This window comes from Canis lupus, chromosome 6, assembly GCF_048164855.1.
Source record: "Canis lupus baileyi chromosome 6, mCanLup2.hap1, whole genome shotgun sequence".
NCBI classification, from domain to species: domain Eukaryota; kingdom Metazoa; phylum Chordata; class Mammalia; order Carnivora; family Canidae; genus Canis; species Canis lupus.
This window is the reverse complement of record NC_132843.1, coordinates 15734156-15754499: the sequence shown is the minus strand read 5'-3', so window position 1 is coordinate 15754499 and position 20344 is coordinate 15734156. Positions and strand designations below refer to the sequence as shown.

The 20344-nt window shown below is 40.7% G+C and overlaps 2 pseudogenes; one reads left to right on the top strand and one right to left on the bottom strand.

Moving 5' to 3' along the window:
• Positions 1–2283: 2283 nt before the first annotated feature.
• Positions 2284–2487, bottom strand: LOC140634656 (ubiquinol-cytochrome c reductase complex assembly factor 6 pseudogene; annotated as a pseudogene).
• A 181-nt stretch (positions 2488–2668) lies between these two features.
• Positions 2669–3056, top strand: LOC140634655 (small ribosomal subunit protein eS17-like; annotated as a pseudogene).
• The last annotated feature ends 17288 nt before the right edge of the window (positions 3057–20344 follow it).

Below are 20344 nucleotides of genomic sequence, written 5' to 3'. Positions count from 1 at the left end.
TTTCTACTGGTCACAGATACTTGAGAATTCCTGTTACAGTTGATGCATATGGTCATTTACAGTACCTCAATGTAGCTTGGTTCACTGACCATGATTTACATAACTTGCAGTTTCTGCCTAATTGACTCATTCTCTCAATCCTTGAATCATCTAAAGCTTCCTTAGTAGTTTCACCTGCATTTTGTCCTCTAGTCCAGGACTTTCCTGTTTATTCCTTTAGCCCACAGAGGAAACATGACCCAGTTAACATCACTATGTATCTCCCCAGTCACCATGTTCTTGCTCCAGATTCTGTTTGAGGTAATACCAGCATCTTCAGCCTTTATTCAGAGTTAGATCTCCTTAAAGCTTTGTCCTTCTCACTCTTCAACATCCAGGGCCCTAAAACTGCTCCTAGGAGCAGACGATATACACTAAGGCCCCAAACAGCTTTGCCCTACACTTAATTTTCATAGACCTCTCTTTAGCCTCCTTATCTCATCTAAGGAGGAAAGGAAGACAGTGAAGAAACAGCAACAAAAGTCACAGCCCAGGGATGTAGGCCCACTGAAAGACTGAGATTTAGTAATAAGATTATAGAATGCTCCCCCTCTTCCATGCTTACCCCCATCACTGCCACCAACAGGTCTTCAGTATAATAACAGTGACTTACAGCTGAAACAGTTGCAAGACACAGGGTTTCTCTAAGATGAAGTACTTAGGATAGCCGAAAGTTAACAAGGGAGACAAAACAAGGATGTAAGAGAAATTGGAAGTCTCTGGAACCAATTGCTGCAGCAAATATTAAACACAGTACAACTCCCAGCTAGATTAAAATAAAACTTCACACTACAGGCCTACTACCTGATACATCATGTCAAGCTTTCAACAAAAAAAGTACAAAGCAAAACAAGCAAACAAAAAACACAGCCTGAAGAAAGAGAGCAAGCATCAGAACCAGATTTAGATATGACACAGTTACTAAAATTATTAGGGGATTGAAAATAATTATGTTTAATATATTAAGGGCTCTAATGGAAAAAAAAAAGACTAGTCAACATGCGAAACAAGTGAGTAATGTAAGCAAAGAGATGAAAACTGGACATGAATGGGAAAGGAGTTAGTGAGCTTTCAGATATGTCAATAGAAACTTCCCAAACTTCCCAAACAGAGGAAAGACAAAAGGAAATGAAGTAAAACAGAACATCGAAGAACTGTGAGACAATTACAAAAGATGAAACATATGCATTGTTGGAATATCTGAAGGAGAAGAAAGGGAGAATGGAATAGAGAAAATATCTAAAGGGATAATGGCCAAGAAGACACCAAATCACAGACTCAGGAAGCTCGAGAATACGAAGCTGGATGAATATCTAAAGCTATACACCTTGGCATATAATATTCGAATTTCAGAGAATCAATGACCAAGAGAAAATCCTTAAAGAAGCCAGAGAAAGGGGTGCCTAGGTGGCTCAGTCGGTTAAGTGTCTGACTTTTGATTTCCACTCAGGTCATGATCTCAGAGTTGTGAGATCGAGACCCATGTTGGGCTCCACACTGTGTGTGGAGCCTGCTAAAGATTCTCTCTCTCCCTTAAGATTCTCCCTCTCCCCTCCTGCAACTTACACACTCTCTTCTCTCTCCAAAGAAGAAGAAGAAGAAGAAGAAGAAGAAGAAGAAGAAGAAGAAGAAGTTAGAGAAACAGAACACCTTACCTATAGGGAAACAAGGATACAATTTACATTGGACATCTCATCAAATACCACGCAAGCAACAAGAGAGTAGGATGAAATATCTAAAATGTTGAAAGAAAAAAAAAATCCATCAACCCAGGTTTCTATATCCCTCAAAACTATCATTCAAAAGTGAAGGAGATTATGTGAATGAAAAACAAACCACAGACTGGAAGAAAATATTTGTCCATTTTTTTTTCATTGTCAATGACAATTTTATTATAGTTAATTTATAATTCCCATTTGCCATGATAGTCAAGCTTATTCAGAGAAATAAACCAGAATTGCAAGGTCAAGAAGCACTGCAAATATTCTTTCTCACATGATATTCAAGACTAAGTATCTTCAACTAAATTAAAAAAGTTGATATAAACTTTGGCAGTTTTCAAGAAACATTGGGCAATCCATAGTTAAATCTCAATGCATCAGTTAATACCTGGGCACCTCCTCTTGCAGTTAGCATTGCATTGGGGTAAAGACAACTGGTTTGACTCAATAAAATTTTAAAATATATATTTAATACTTATGGCATTATTCACAGAGTTCTTGGCAAAGTTGTATTTTGAGGTTTCTATTGCCGAGAAATTTGTGGTTCATGGTGTGTCTTTTTCATTCCCAAAAGCTTCATTTTGAATTCTCTGGGCTTTGGTGGAATTTCAAGTATTGTCAGGTCCAACCTATGGTACCTCTGCACCCCTTTGGCCTCGGCACACATGGTCAGGAGGCTAGCAGCAAACGTTTTCAGGAAGGTGGCCCAAGACACACCTGCAGGCATGGTCAGTGGACATGGAGTGCACTGGCACTCAGTAGCAGGTCCTGAGAGAAAATATTTGTAAAACACATGTCAGATAAAGGACTCGCAGCCAAAATACACAAAGAACTCTTAAAACTCAAGGATAAAAAAACAACCCAGTTAAAAAGTAAGCCAAAACTTCTCTTTTATCATACCCACCAACATGGACTGTGTTTGCACCAAAACTATGAAGGCGGCAGCCCAAGTCATAATTGAGGAGTACCACATGTGTCTGGACAACTTCCACACCAACAAGCCCTTATGCAAGGAGATTGCCATTATTCCCAGTAAGAAGCTCTGTGACAAGAGAGTAGACAGTGTCACACATCTGATGAAGCGGATTCAGAGAGATCCTGGGGAGAGGATCTCCATCAACCTGCAGGAGGAGAGAGAATTATGTTCCTGATTTCTCAGCCCTGGATCAGGAGATGGTTAAAGTAGATCCTGACACTAAGGACATGTTGAAACTCGACTTTGGTGGTGTGTTCAATCTACAGATCACTCACCCTATAGTTGGGATGAATTTCAAAACACCACGTGGAGCTGTTTGAATCTTTCTGCTGGACTGTAATATCTCTAGTAAATCTCGGACAACTACAAGAACAAAAAGTGGGCCAAAACCTGAACAGATACTTCATCAAAGATGACATACAGATGGAAAATAGGCATATGAAAAGATGCTCAACATATGTCTTTAGAGAATTGCAAATTAAAACAACAATGAGACCTCACTACACACCTTTTTGATGAAAATCCAAAACACTGGCAACATCAAATACTGACAAGGATGTGGATCAGCAAGAACTCTAATTCATTGCTGGGGAGAATGCAAAATAGCACAACCACTTCAGAAGACAATTTAGCAGCTTCTCACAAAGCTAGCCATAGTCTACCATATGACCCAGCAATTGTGCTCCTTGATATTTACCCAAATAAATTGAAAACTCACAGAAATGTTCACAGAAATGTTTATTCATAATTGCCCCAAATGTCCTTCAATAGGTGAATGGACAAAGTATAGTGCATCCAAACAAAGGTATATATGTTCAGTGATAAAAAGGAATGAACTCTCAAGCCATAAAAAGACAGGGAGGAACCCTAAATGCTAATTATCAAGTGAAAGAAGTCAAACTGAAATGGCTACATATTGTATGATTCCAACTGTATGACATTTTGGAAAAGGCAAAAATAGAGACAATAAAAAGATCAATGGTTGCCAGGGGTTTGGGAAGATGGGAAGGAATAAAGAGAGAACAATGAATAAATAAAACACAAGAGTCTTTTAGGACAGTGAAACTATTCTGTATGTCATAATGGTGGATATATGTCCTTATACATTCATCAAAACCCCCAAATTTGTACAATACAAAGAGTGACCCTTAGTGTAAACTATGGACTTTAGTTAATAAAAATGTATCGACACTGATTCATCAATGGTGGTAAATGTACCACATCAATGCAAGATGTTAATAACAGAGGAAACTGTGTAGGTGAGAAGTAAGGGGATATATGAGAATTCTGTACTTTCCAGTCAATTTTTCTCTAAACCCACAACTGCTCTAGAAAATAAAATCTGTTAATAAAAGAAAAAAAGTGAAGAAGAATAAAGGCCTAGTCGGACAAACAAAACCTCCAACCTGGAGACTTCTGAAAGTGATGTAGCCTGCTGGGTTTGGGGGACATTTGGCTGACTATAGAAATTTAGCATACTGAGATGTGAAGACACTTCACCACTTTGCTGAGGGTGAAAAAGTAATTATGAGGCCTGATTAAGAAAGGTAAAGATGTCTGTTTTATCAGCAGAGAGTGGAGACTAGCCTTTGCTGGTATGAGACTGATTCTGTGCTAGATGCTCAACATGTAGTATTACTCCCTCCCTCCCTCACTCACTTCCTTCCTTCCTTCCTTCCTTCCTTCCTTCCTTTAAAGAATACACAATGTCCTTAAAGAATTTCCTTTCTACTAGAGACTGACAGTTCCAGGAGAGTCCAGTGTTGTAAGGTCATGTACCTGTGATGAGGAGATTACAAGGTATGGTGGCAGCACATGAGAGGGTGCATATCCAGCCTTGGGTGCACCGAGGAAACTCCTGTGGAAAGTGATCTCTATATTAACCTGAAGAATGAGTGGCAATTAGATAAGGGGGAGGGAGGCAGAGAGAGGGAAGTCAATTCCAGGTAGAGGAAACAACTTCCGTAAAGGCCCAGAGTTGAGTGAAAGTCAACAGAATTCAGTATAGAGAGAATTTCCAGTGCCAGAACAATGAAGACCAAATATGATGCCAGAGTGGTAAGAAAGAATCAGATCTTAGCCAGCCAGGGTAAGAAATATCCTGAGGGCAGTGAGAAGCTGTGTAAGGAGGGGAGTGAACCCAATGGACTTGCTCTTCCCAAAAGTCTCTCTGAATGGAGTGTGGCGAATGGCCAACCTTAGGGACAAGACACTCTTGTGATGAAATAGGCATGGAATGGTGGGACCCAAACTGGTGATGGAGATATCACTAGGAAGCTTCAAAGGAGCTGGAATCAAGAGCTGAAGCTTTGCAGTTTATTTGATTGGAGAGTGATGATGAAGAAAAAGAAATTTGAGAGACTTCTAAGTTTTCCAGTGACACATGATGGTATCTTCAGCTGAGTAGAAAACAGATCTGTGAGGTGAGAGAGAAGAAAAATGATGTTTCTGTTTGGAACATTTGGTCTGAAGAGCCTGTGGTACATGGGATAGAGTGTGCGGTTGTGAAACTTGGAAAAGAAATTTGGGCCAGAGAGGAAAGACCTGGAAGTTGCCAGCATAAAAGTAGTCTTTAAGTGGGAGATTTACTTTGACAACAATTATTAAGGCAGATATTACTCTCCCTGGTTTCAGAAGAAGTAACCAAGGTTTGCAAAGCATAAATAACTTGCTCAAAATCAGTGAGGGAGTGGTGGAGTCAGGATTTTCAACCTGTACATTTCCACTACACAGCACTGTTTCTGGGTAACTGCACTGTTTCTGAGTAAGCTGGTTGTGTTGTTCTATGGAATTCTCCCCATTTCCATCAGCGAATTCTGAAATACTCCAACTCGTCGCAGGAACTCACCTGGAGAAATGTCACTGTGCACAGCTCAAACGTTCCTTTTTGGAAGCTAAGGCAAAACACATCAACTTCTCAAGGACAGTTCCCTTTCATCTTGGTCTATGAAAGCAGCCCTGAGTGTCCTTCCAAGCCAGACCCATCGTGGGTGACAACCCTTGCCATTATGTTAACAATCTGCCTCTTCATGCACTAACCTGACCATTGAACCTATCAGATAAGTGGTGGCAGAAACAGACAATCCATTTCACTTGCCGATACAAGGCTACCTCCTGGGCTGCTGGCTCTGTGTTTGGCTACCCATCCCCCTTCCTGGGACACCCACTGATGTTACCTGTCTCCTCCTCATGGGAATTCCCACATCTCCCTCAACCTGACCCATAAACTCCACCTCCTTTCTTAGTCCAGATAGCACCGGAATTGAAGCCTTTTCTTGTTTTCCATTCAGAGGGAAGCTGGATGGTCTTTTGATGACCTCATCTCTCTTGGCATCTCCTTTCACCCCCATCTCCCAGGCACTGTCATTTTCATTTGCATGGCCTCTGGGGTCTTCAGCTATGGGGGGACCTGCTTCATAGCTGACACCAAGGCTCAAGCTCTAACCTCTCACACTTTCTCATATAACATCTCATCTGCTGGTGGAATACATTTGTTTGTGATTACAGGCTGCTTACAATACCATTGCACAGGGCCTTATGTTATGGCCCAGTGCCATGAGAAAACACATTAGTAATTTTTTATGACCCTAGAGCAACCATGCAGGATTTCCCTAAAACAGAAAACATGAAGGGATTTTATTGTCTTGCACTATTAGACATCCCTTATGGCTGGTGCATGTATATTAGAACTAACAGAACACAGGATTTTCCAGACATTTTGGGCTGCGAGGTTTCTGACTCTAATTAGTGAACACCCCTTGTTTATCTGTTCTGGGAGACATAAAACACACAAGGAAATTACCAACAAAAGGCATCAAGGATTTGAACGCTTCTCTTGATATATTAACTTACTCCTGGGCTTAAATGAGATGCTCTTAGTAAGCCACTTCTGAAAGTAACTGAAATGATAAAAATTGGAAGAGATCGGTAAATTCTCAGGGATTCTCATGGCACTTCTTTGAAAAATAGCATACAGCATGGACTTCTCATTAGATGGAGACATAATCTGGCTCTCCTATAGGGTGGCTCTTTCTCTCTCTCTTTTTCTATCTCTCTGTCTCTCACACACACCATCCAATAAAAATGTCTAAAAAGAGAATAGTGGACTTTCATTTGGCCTTAAGAATAAATACATATATTAATTTGATAAAAAATTCTATTTTTGGCACTGTTAATGGTGTTCAATGTCTACCCAGGAGTTTTTGATAAAGTAGCAGGAGAGAACTTGAGAGCTTCTAGCCCTCTCAGAGGAACTACATTGGAACATTTTAATTACTTTTTTATGAAGGACAAACTCACTCTGAATTTGGCAGCTCTTAGAGGCCTCTCCACCCAGCTGGGAGTGTGTTCCCAAGTGTCCAGGGAGTGAAGGTAAGTCAGCCAAGAGTATGAAAAAACAACAGACACCATGGAGGCAGTGAACAAACCCTATCTAATAAAAGAACTTAAATTAGAAAAATTGGAAAAAAATAAGGTTTCCTTTTTAATACAGTGTTAGTAGATAGCATGATGGTGTCAACTCTTTAAACTCCACATGGATGTATGACAGCTACCTTTCCCAACTGTCTGTCAGCCTTCAAATACATGCATCCATGGAGTGGCAAAGGGTGAGAGCCTGGCTGAGCATTTTTTTAAGGTTTTATTTATTTATTTATTGAGGCGGGGAGGGGCAGAAGGAGAGAGAGTCTTAAGCAGACTCTGCACTGAGTGTTGGATTGATGCAGAGCTCGGATCCCATGACCCTGAGATCACAGCCTGAGCCGAAACCAAGAGTTGCACACTTAACCGATTGCGCCACCGAGGCACCCCCTGGGTGAACATTTCTGTATTGAGAGTCATGGGAAAAACACCCTAGACAAAGCAATGATCTATGGATTTCATATCAACTGTGCTATGGTTATAGTAACAAAAATCTCAAGGCTAAAACATATTTAACCTCCCTTAAAAAACAAATATATTTGTGAGATACTGTGGGAGAAAAGCTGTTGTGGCATCTCACCCCTAATAGAATGGAAAGGACAGGTTTGCCCTCTACCCACTCACTTGTCACCTTCCCTGGGGTTGAGCGTTATCCCGTTTCTTGTGGCTCCCAGGGAACACAGATGGGCTCACTGGCAGTGCAGAAGGGCATTGATAGGCAACACTGAATGTGTCTTTGAAATAATCAGATTGATTTGTGTATTGCCTTTTTAATATCTGGACTCATCTATGCTGTTGTCATTTCTATACATTGTTATACTGGAGGCTGTGTTCTCAATGCTAATCTGTAAATATTGAAAGGTAAATTTTTTGATATTAAAATTTATTTAATAATACAATCTGAATGGTATAATAAAACATGACCTTTAAAAAGATAGGTGAACATATTTGTACATAAACAAATAACAAGGAAATAAGAAACGTGTCACATCTGCATATGTTCTAAAGATATAATTTTACTGTTCTTTTAAAAGATTATCTATTTATTTGAGAAAGTGAAAGTGAGAGAGATTACAGAGGAGGGGGGCAGACTCCCTACTGAGCAGGGAGCCCGATGTGGGGCTCGATCCCAGGACCCTAGGATCATGACCTGGGCTGAAGGCAGACACTTAACTGTCTGAGCCACCCAGGTACCTTAGTTTTACTATTTTACAAAATAATTTTTAATGATGTAAGTTATATTTATGGAGATTTCTAATAATATTTTTATTCTGACCAAGACTTTGTATACCAGGTAGTTTCGGTCTAGGAGAAACATTTTATAACTGAATTATATTCCCCCAAAAGATAGGAATTTAATCTGAAACTGTAAAAAATCTCTTTAGTTATAGCATCATAAATAGGAACCTATAAAATTTAATGGCTGTATATGAATTAGAGCTGAGTGGACTATATAATTATCTCAAAAGCCCTGCTGTTTCTTAGCTTCTCTTAAAAGTAGGGCAACTGCTCAGAAAAACTGAGTGCAGCTAAATACTCAAAAATCGAAAGATATTTTATCTAACCAACCAAATATTGGAAAGGAACTCCAGCCCAGCTAGCCCCACCAGCACCTCACAGATGTCTGCCATCATCAGAAGGAACTGGATTATCTAGGAGCTAGCCCCAGAGGTTAGGCTTTAGGCCATCCACTCACTTGCATGTCTTTTTCCTTGGAGAAAAAAAATCTTACCTCTTTTCACTCACTGGACTGGTGATGGAAGGGGATGTCTAACTCCCAAGGGCACACCCAGAGACTCACTAATCAATCTCATTATGAAGGAGAGAGAGCTGCACATTTAGTATATGTTGAGGGTAGTTAAGTGGCAGACACAGATACAATGTGTGGCAGCTTGATACTGACTGTGTTGTAATGAGTAAAACACGCCCAGTGCTTATTGGACCAAAAGATGCCTCTGAAAAGCATTGCCACGAAGTTATGACTGGAAGCACATTTTAATCATGTTTGGCTCCTTGTAGCTCAGTTTTGGATCATACAATCTGTGAAGAGCATCCATTGATTGGCACATTTTCCTAGGTTCAGTTACAGTTTATGAGATGTGCAAGAGAGAAATTCCACTCACAGCAATTACCTAGGATCCACAGGACTTCGATCACTTAGAGAAGTCTCTTTCACTGGTTGACTTTTGCTTGCTCCTCTCCAGCCCAGGCTTGGCTATTCTAAGACCTGGAATTAAATCACTGAAGTCATCTTCTCAGGTTTTCCTCCTCCCTGGGAGGGTAGATTTAGAGTGTCATAAGAGAATCAACTCATCCCTCATCAGTTGGCCCAAAGAGACCCAGAATGCTCCTCCCTCTTCCTTTTACAATCCTTCCAATAAAACCTCTCTCCTTTTTTATCCCTAGGTGGGGAGTGCTCTCAGAGAGTTCACACAGTGAGTGTGGTTTGCGCATTCAATAGTAAGATCTAATCATTGCCTCTTGAGGGCTGAAAAATGAAAACACTGGATAAGAGCCCACCTTCTGGCTTCATGCTTGTCAAGAACAGGATCTATTAGCCTTTTAAAGAAATACTGATAATAAAAAGCAGACTAAGTGAGCTATGTGAATTGGCATCTAATCAATTATTTTCTGAGCTCTTTCTCCCTTCAGTTACTCAGAGCTGCATGAGCAAATAAGGTTTTACTGTTTCAAACCCTCTTGCCTTCCACAGGGCTTGGAATAAATTATAAGCCCAAGCACACCCCCATTCTTTTTTGAGATGTTTTTATCACCATCATCATCATCATCATCATTATCATTATCATTGAAAAGGATGTATTCCCTTTAACTAAAGGGTGTACAAGTCAGAGACTCCCAGCCTGCATTCCCTAAGCATCAAGAGGTACAAGGCCTGAGCTTTCCTCCCATAGCCCACCAACAGGGCTGGGACATCAGTGGTGTGAGGATGAGGACACTTGCCAGCCAACCCAGAGCAGTGAGAGCTCAGGCTGCTTTCTTTTTCCCACATCGGTTCTTCACTGGATTTGACCTAGAAGTTTTGGATGTAGACAACACTGCATACTTGGAATAATACTTTTTTTTCTCTTTAAACCTTTTGCCCTATAGATGATTCATTTCTCCTGGGCTAAAATTGGACTCATCCTGAGCATCTTTGGCATGGAAGACATTCCAGCATTTGGAGGGTCTCCTCACAGACTGGTTGCATCGGATGCTCTGGTTTGCCTTCACTTCCCTTGTCTGCCATCTCAGCTATGCTTCACCTCCTCTCCTACTCTCTCCATACTCGACCTCCACCCTTTGCTTCTACATATATCACTGGGAGAAGAAATGCATTTGTGATTTTCCCTGAGTGCTGGCCAATTCGTTATTTTAGCATGGGTGTGCCTGGTTTCATAAGGTGCATACCAGGCAGCTGAAGAGTGATGTCGATTTTGACCTGCCATCTGTAGTCCCCGCCCAGAAGATGTTTTGAAGCACCAACTCCTCCAATTCCCCGAGGTCATCTTTGTTAACCTTCTGTTAACCCTTAGAGGAACACGATAATGCCAAAAGAAAGCACAAAACATAGGGAAACGGCAACTAGAGGATACATGGTAGTTAAAAAAGGATTACTTTTTTCTATTAAATACATATTAAAAGAGCTACTACCCAAACTTGGGCTTGGAATAGTTGTGGTTAGTGCCATTGGCTGGTTTTTGCCACAAATTGCTTCTCTTGAGGAAAAAAAGAAAGTATGGGATTATCTAAAGTACCCAGTTACTCTAATTAAGTTCAGATTTTCTTAAGATTAGATTGAGAAAAATCTATTTCTACATGCAGCCTGCATTTCAGAATAAGCTTAAATGCATGATCCCAGGCCTCGTCTGAAATCCTGTTGGGTAATTCCAGCTAGGCCTTGATTCTGGGTGTTGTGAGGACCAGGATGGCATTACCAGTTACTGTGTATTTTGTTAGAAGCTAGAGTTGAACTTGGGAGCATGATTAATGCTAGCTCAATTTTCCCCTCCCTCCAGCCAACCACTGAAGTCACTAAGGCTTCTCACAGGATAAACATGTCTGTTAGTTTGTTCCTAGGAATTATCCTATACTTTTCATTATAATATATTTGCCCTTTCATCACTCCCCCACTCCCACCCCCGGCACCTTTCCTCTCCTCTCTTAACCAATATGAACCTAGATCTGAAGCCATGGATTCTCCTGGGAGTCTAGTCACATCTGTCAAAGCTCGGTCAAGGTTCCCCTGAGCAGGAACAGAGCTCACGATTCCTGTCTTAATTCTCTGTTCCCAGGGTCTCGGTTGTCTGCTTCTAGTACTTAATCATTATTCCTGTAGAAGAAAGCAATTTTTAATACTTTTAATAAATACTTTGGGAATCTGAATAAATATCCACATTTTCAAAGGAAACCCAGGGCTTCCTCTTTCCCAACCTCTCTTCCATAGTCAACAAACATTTGTAGAAAGGCTTTTTTTTATGAAGCAGCTGCTCAGCTGGGCCCTCACATTTTATTTCATCTTCACCACCAGCCGTTAGCATGGTACTGTACATGTGGTAGGTTCTCAGTGGATGGGTTCTGGTTAAATGGATTACCTTATGGAATGGACTTACTAGCCTAACTTTAGAGCTGAGGAAACTGAGGCCCAAGTAGTTAAGTGACTTTTCAGCCTGCTGTGCTTTGACTGAATTTATCCTCTATCCATCCCTGTTGTTGTCTTTGTCATATTCATGTCTGTTAATTAAAGCTTCCATCCAGCTGGTACCACAAATAGGACTGTCTAACATTCTCTCTCATTGCTTCAGAAAGGCATGGTGCTATTTATGGAGAGAACATGGGTTACTGACCAGTGTGGTGTTTTGCCTTTTGGCCTTTGGAATGCAGTCTGCAGCATTTGCTCCAGAAAACCTCACACAGATTTGTGTTTGCAGAAAGGGGTCCAAGGACTTAATTATTTTTTGGGAGCTTTACTATTTGTCCTTTGCTAACCAGGTCATCCTTCAGACAGAAAAAATGTTGTGTATGACCCAGCCAAGGCTGCTGCTCAATGGGGTTGACAGCAGGCCAGAAACTCAAAGCCCTGCCCGCAGGCCTAAGCGTGTCCAGAGAACCAGCTGACAGAAAGCAGCTCTCTGAGTGTATCTGTCCCCCCTTTCCCTTTGTTCAAGTCTGGAGGAGTCACCAAAAGCAATGCCCACTTGACTCTTTCTGATGGGTAGTTGCAATGAGCTAAATGAGGAAGACGCAACCTGCCTCTTCTGGCAGAAGTAGGCAAAAGCAGAATCCAACAGGTATTACCATGGCCTAGACGTTTCTATGATTTGCTGTATTTCAAAATGTGTGTTGCCATCACTGTCAGTGGCAGCTGCCATGTCTCTCTCTCTCTCTTTCCCTCAGGAGGCGGATGTAGAAGTGCCATTAAATAAAAACCTTGGAAATTTCAACTTTTGCTTTTTCTACTTTCCTAACCATTGTTTCACAGCTATGTTTACATGACTAAGATTCTTGCTCAAAACCCCTATCACACTTGAGAGTAAATTACCAAGGACCCAAGTGGTGCTCTCCCTCATTCTGCAGCAGTGTGTTATTGGAGGTCTCTTGAGTGTCCAGAAGAGGGGCATGACAGCTGTTTGATCAGTGAGTCCGTCAGAATTGTTAGCCATGTTGATCCTGAAAGGAGAGAGCAACTCGGCAGAAGTCCAGTGGGGTGGTGCATCATTCATTCCACAGATATTTATTTATCTTCATGGCATGCAGAGCAGTGTGATAGGTAGAGAAGGACTTGAAAGCACATTATCTCCACCTTTCATGGTCAATTGACACCTGTTAAGGAATCTCTCTGTACAGCAGAACAGGCTCTGGGTCCAAAAGTAGATGTCAGCATATTCTAGTCAATTCAGACATGATTTACTTGTCCTTAAATATCAGCAAAACTACAGTTAGAGTTACAATGATTATCTGGGCTGGTGAATCTTCTCCTGAAATCAACACTGATTTTACCCTTTATTACATGTAGAAATTCCTAATGTGTTCTCCTTAAAAAAAAAAAAAAAAAGAAAAAGAAAAAAGAGAAATCGTAAAAAAAGTCTTCAGTTTATTTGAAAGACCACACACAGCTACTCATTTGTAGAAGATGTGATAAATGAAATGGGAGAATGCATTTGAAGAGCTTCATATGTGTCTGTCCTCAGTAAATATGAGCTGCTATTGCTACCCGGTCACATCATCATCACTGTCACCGTCATTCTAGTTTTTTGCTTGCTTTTGACTAGAAGTTGACTCAATGGAAACAGAGCTCTGGAAGTAAAATTTCCTCCTGGAAACTTGACATATGCTTTTTTGAGATGTAAAGTGAAGTCTAGTTTGCCTTTGTTTTAAACTGAAGGCCTGCCAAAGAGCAGCAATAGACATTCCATTTAAATGGGATTATTTTGCATTTTCGTATCTGCTAAATAACCTGAACAATCCACTGAAAGAACATGTACTACATATTCTGTGTCTTCTTTACACCAAACCTTGGAAGTAGGCAGAAGAAGGGAGCTAGGATTTATTGAAAGTATGCAATGTTCTCAGCATTTCACATGCTTTAGGATTAATTGTTTTCCCCCTAAAATTCATATTTTGAAACCCTCTAGTACCTCAGAATGTGACCTATATTTGGAGACAGGGTCTGTAAAAAGATAATTAAGTTACAATGAGATCATTAAGATAGACCTAATTCAATTTGACTGATCTCCTTGTGTAAAGGAAGTTTGCTTTCAGTGTTTAAAAGTCTGTTTGATTTTTGTTTGTTCATTTGTTTTTTAGATTCCACATATAAGTGAAATCATATGGCATTTATCTTTCTCAAACCAATATATTATCACCAGTTTTTAGATTAAAACACTGATGATTTGAGAGATAATAACTTACTATGTTTTCACAGGTAGTCAAATAGTTTGGTCAGGCTTCAAACCCAGTTCTACTAGAGGATACCTGACATATGGTGATATTTTGATAAATATTAACACTTGTTTTTTATTGTTGCTATTGGCTTCAGGAAGTAATATCCACTTCAGGTAAGCACATCACAAACAGATGAATTTTATGTAGATCAAGGAAGATACTTCGTGGAACATAGGAGGGAAGCCCACTGGTTTGCTTGTAGGAGGAACAGGAACCCAAGTCCCACAAATACTGCTCGAACTCAGCACGAAGCTAACCTTAGTTTCTTATGAGCTGTAGATTATTATGGAAACCTCTAAAACATGGAGTTTTAGATATCAAATGTGCACTGATTTACAGGCAGAAAGACATTTTGGTGAAAATATATTCTGTAAGGGTAGTGTTAGGATGCATTTACACCCACTCTGAAACCCAAAATTCTTTTCAAATAGTATCTTAAAAGTCTTTGCCCTCATCGGTCAAAATAGCCCTTATAACATTGCCGGAGATTAAAGTTTATGTTCACAATTGTTTTAAACCGAGATATTACTCTCTGGCTTCTCAATCATATTTTTATCCCTTTTGTACATCTCATCAAAGCATTTCGATTAGAACAAGTCACTGAGAAGTGAAGCCAAAATAAATAGTTGATTTAAATTACTACAGTAAAGGGACCACAGTTTCAGTTAGGCCCAAGTTATGGGGACTCTTACTGGTTCTGTGAGGTTCTAGTGTTTAGGGAATTGGCTTGCACATCAATTGTTTTTTCTTCCTGATTTATTTCTGATTTCTAAAGTCACTCATGAATTTCTTAGTCTATCTTGTCAGACTTTTCCTAATGGCTTCTCAGAGATTCCAGCCAGTTGATGGTTTGCTTTGCCTTAGAACCCATTAACTTCTGTCACTTGGCCTGACACTGGTGACCTCTGCCCAGAGGCCTGACCACGTTGTCCATGTTTGCTATATGAGAACCAGAGGTGCCAGCCAGCACCACTACTTTCATCCCTGCTTCTGAAATGGACCAGAGGAGGCTGCATCAAATGGAAATAAAGATAAGATACAAACCCACTCACATATGTAATCTTTCCTCATGTCTTTCTGATCAGGGAACATGATGGTAAGGTTAAGTGCACAGTTTTGGGTACAGACAGAATTGGTTCTAATCCCAACTGCCACCTATAAATCATGTGATTCTGAACATGTTACTTCATCAACCTGGGACTCAGTTTCCTTATTTGTTAAGTGGAAATAACAACTATGTTGAGGTTTGTTGACAAGACTAAAGAAAATAACTCTAGAAAGAGTTATTTCTAAAGAAAATAACATAGATGAAGCATCTAGGGACGTATCTGTCACATGGTAGGTGCTTAATAAATGAAAACCATAAACAAAAATTTGATAACTTACCTGATATAACTTCCAGTGCTTTCTGTGTGGTTGAGATTTCATTTGTAACACAACAAAGCCTGCTTATATTTCTCCAGAGAAGAAAATACCATGGCAGCCTGATGTGCAATTGGGATTTAACCTCACATAAGACCCAAGAGTCCCTATGGAGGGCATTCTCCATGTGTTTCAAACTTGGTGCATCATCCACCAAGCATGTTCCCTCCGGAAAAAGCAGGAGACCGCCCAAGGTTTGGATAAGTTCAGGGAAGCATCTGAACTTTTTGGGAGCTGTCCCATCAAAACTGGAGTTGTCTGGGTTTTGACCGCTGGGGCCAATATTCTTTTCTGTCTGGGCTTTTTTAAAAGATCAGAACATTGGGTTAGTATTCCCAGTTTTCTATGACATGAGAAGCTCCTAAGCATGAAGATTCTGCTTATTTCAACCAGAATTTTGTGGGTAAAAGAGATGAGTAATGTGAGAAAATGAATGAGGACATTGGCACTCATTGAGGGAAGTTAGGAACTTCAAGGAGAAAAATAAAAGCTATCTTCATCAGCTGGCCTAAGGCGGAGGGGTTTTTAGAATAAGTGTTCCCAGCACTATTTTGAATCTTTCTTACATCACATAGAATCAGGAAATTTGGGTTTGAATTCTGTTCTAAGATTTATTAGATAGGGTGACTTCTTACAGTTTCAGTCTCCCAAGCCTCAGTTTCCTCATTGGTAAAAAGGAAATATTAGTAAGTATTCATAGGATTGTTCATTTGTTCATTCATTCACTCACTCATTCATCCAATAACACTTATAAACCAGTTGGTCTGGCACATAGCAAGCACTCAGTAAATAATAGTTCCCAGAAAATTTCTATGGAATCTTCATAATTCCATGTGCCTGGATTTCAAGGAAAATTTCACATTTGCATCCCAACTTTTTTCATTTTGCTTAGGAATACATTTTCACCTTTATAAAAAAAAATGCACTTGGCCCTTTAGAGTCCTCAGAGAAATATTTCAAATAGAAAAATGTGTGTCCTTCTAAAATCAAACCAGTGGGCAGCCTGGGCGGCTCAGCAGTTTAGTGCAGCCTTCAGCCCAGGGCCTGATCCTGGAGTCCCGGGATCGAGTCCCGAGTCGGGCTCCCTGCATGGAGCCTGCTTCTCCCTCCTCCTGTGTCTCTGCCTCTCTCTCTCTCTCTCATGAATAAATAAATAAAATCTTAAAAAATAAAATAAAACCAATGTTATTGAACCTGACTAAAACGTTAGGCTCAGTCTGTCATGTTTCTCAATTCACTTGAATTACCACTAATGAAAATACAACTTAGCTACATCCAAATGCATATAAAAGGTTGAGCCATCAAATGGTTTGACTTGCAGGAGAGAAGCATGCTCAACAATCAAAAGCGCAGGGTCCACCTCCATGAGGGTCCCTGGTGCCAGTACGTATACTCCAGGCCAGGAGGGTAAGCAGAGTGTCTGCTATGGTTTGCCTTCATAGAGTTTATGACTTTGCATTATGTTTATGACTTGCGCTATAACTTAATACTTCCCTCAAATAGTATCGTTTGCCTCTCAAACTTAACTCTTTTTTTGAGTAGTGTCAGTTTGCCCCCTCCCCTCCACTGTGATTTCTAGTCTTCTTGTCTTTCAGAGTCTGGAATACACTCCTGATTTAGCCATGACTGAATCTCGTACTACCCTGAAGAAAACTATGATTTGAGTAAATATCTCACATTGCTTTCATTAATATGTCACATTAAATTTAAAATCTTAAGTCCAAATCAAAAGTTGGATCTCTTAACATTGTTCATACTTTAGGAAAGTCTGAGAGCTGGGAATAATTTTTCTCATGGGCCAAACACACACACACACACACACACACACACACACACACACACACACACCAGATTCTAATGGTTCCCAACAGTTTTGTTTTACTTTATTTTGCTTAATCTCCTTACCATCGAGCATATAACTCACTCCCATGAACAAGTGGCACTTCTCCTCAAGGACAATGATTCTGGATGGTCAAGGCCACGTATAATTTGAAAAAGTATTTCCTCTCACCCCATGATATTGAGAATCATTCCTCCAATTGCATCAAGAGAATAGGATTCCTTTTGCCTGCTCTGATGGCTTTACTGAGAGAAGTTTGGCCAGAACTGTCATGCTTTGAAGTCAACAAAATTAGCACCTTAATCTGTTTTGGAGTTAAAGGGTCCTACTGGAATTCTCTCTTGAGGGCTTGCCTGAATAGTTACTCTTGGCATCCTGTTCCACTCATGGCCTTTCTGCTGTCATCATTGTACCCACCATAGTAACCTGTTGTGAGGGCAGTGATGTCTCCTGATGGTCCCAAGAAACCTTCTCAGATCGTCCTTCTTGTATAGGAACAAAGAGAAGGATCACTAGACAAAAGCTTAGGTTTTCCTTATGAAAACATAGTGACTTGCTAAGAGATTTTATAGTGGGCCCAGAATAAAAACAAACAAACAAAAGAAAAGAAAACAAACAGAAAATGTTTTCCTCATATTCATTCCATCAAGAGTTCCAATTTCTCAATAGCAAAAATAAGTCAGGGAGGCTTATAGGGGAAACAGAACAAAGCAAAGCTCTTGGGAAACAATTCTGAGAACAGCCCACTAGCTGGCCTCGCATGAACTGTCACCCAGGAGAAGACATAAAGTGAAGACATCATTCACGGCCCCCCTCCCACGCTTCTCATCTCCACCATCAGAAGAACAAAATGGACATAAAGCAAAAAGAGATTGGTACCCCTTGCCATGTTAGGAAAGAGAGTAGAAGAGCAGGAGAAAAGGAAGAGAGGGAGTGACCAGTGTTATATCCAGAGGTGTAAACAGAAACCTCGTTTTCCAGGAGAGGAAGGCTCTGGCCAGCCCCACTTGTGGGATGTGGGACCTCTAGGCTGCTGAGTTTGGGGCTGGCAGCAGCTTCTCAGAACCTGCCTTTGGAGAGTCAGTGATACTTACCTTCAAATAGGCTTGACTAAGTTAATTATGCCTTTGGTATTGTTCATAGGTGGAAAGGACAGTATTTTATCAAGAAGATGGTTTTGGGGTGATAGACATTAAGGAAGGCACATGATGTAGTGAACACTGGGTGTTATATAAGACTAATGAATCACTGACCTCTACCTCTGAGACCAATAATACATGATATGTTAATTAATTGAATTTAAATAAAATAAAATTAAAAAACCCTACCTTGAAAGGCGCCTGGTGGCTCAGTTGGTTTGGCGCCCAACTCTTGGTTTCTGCCCAGGTCATGATCTCAGGGTCACGGGATCCAGCCTTTTATGGGGCTCTGCACTCAGTGGGGATTATGCTTCTCTCCCTCTTGTCCTACTTCTCCCTCCATGTGCACACACTCTGTTTCTCTCTCATAAATAAATCTTTAACAAAACCAAACCAAACCTACTTTGATTTCACCATTTGTAAATTAATGTGTATAGATGTGTCTAACTTCACCGTTATCATGGTTCTCAGTGTCCATCACAGCCTGAGATTACATATATATTTTTTAAAAGATGGCTTTCAACTGCTTCTGTCAACCTGTTCTCCTCTTTTCTAAGCACTGCCAGTTTCCAGAAGGTACTTCTACTCAGCCTGGAGTTGCAGGTACAATGACACACAAGTGAGAAGACAGGAATAAAAAAAAAAAATCACACTATGTAATGATAACCGTGGCCAATGCTATGTCCAGATATTGAATTTGTTTTAGCTTCATAGGTATTAACAGTTGCTGCTGACACTAATTAGCCCAGTTTTTCATTACAGCAAAATTCCATTTTTATGGAATGGCAGAGGGAGAGAAGAAGACAGGCAGAGTAGGAACAAAGTTGGAGAGCAAAATTTGAGTAGGTTTCTTAGCAACTTGACTACTGTTCAGTGGAAATGTGTGTGCCCGGAGAGTTAAGCTGCTGCAGGTGACAGAGACCACAGGCATTGCCTCCCACGGCAGGGTGGGCCGATTTGAAACTGGCGAATGGCCAGTTACTTGCCTTTGGTGAAAAGAGCATTCTGTTGAATGGGATATTCATATGTCATATTTCTCCAAAAGCAAACTGTGTCTTACAGGCTGCATCTAACAAATTCTCCCAACATCCCTGGAAAGCAGAGCATGAGTGGAAAACTGATTTGTTCACATGTATCTGGCAAAGTTCATGGTTTGCTAACAGGAAAATGTAAATTCCACTGAAAAAGAACAGCAGCAAACCATCCATGCTGCAAAGATAAGGATTTTAAGGGTGTTAAAATTTGGGGAGATGTTGGAAAGGGATGGGGCAGTGAACAATGATGTGAAATTCAACTTTGAGGAAAAGTTTTGGGAGAGCTAGCAGAAGCCAGAAGGAGGATGAGGCGGAAATCTTAGGTGCTTTGGTGGAGGGAGGAGGGTTAGAGAGAGAATGGGCAACTGAGTCTAGGTGACAATTCTTACACAGTTAGGTATCCTTTACCCAGAAAAGCTGCAATCCCTTGAGATTTGGTTGAAGCATCATCCTCAGTCCTGTTTTTATGGAAACATCTTACTCTTTATCAACTGCAGCAGTTAGCACAGCGTGGGGCCTGCAGAGTGGCGAGCTTATTGCATGTAGTCCCTTCGGATGACGTCTGCATTCCTGTTATTCTCATCTGACAGCATGGACCCGGTGCCAAATGACCTTCTGAGGTCTCCGGGGTGGTAGGAGTCAGGGCCAGGGGTCAGGCCCACGTCTGTCTGCTCGTAAAGCCTCTGTTTGTAGCCATGGCATTCTGTGTGCTGCGGCTTCTCAGGGCCCCTGAGGTAGAGCTCAAAGGGTCACAGTTAGGGGGGCTGAATAATGAGAAAAACTTAGATCTGAAGTTTCGGTTTTAAACTCCT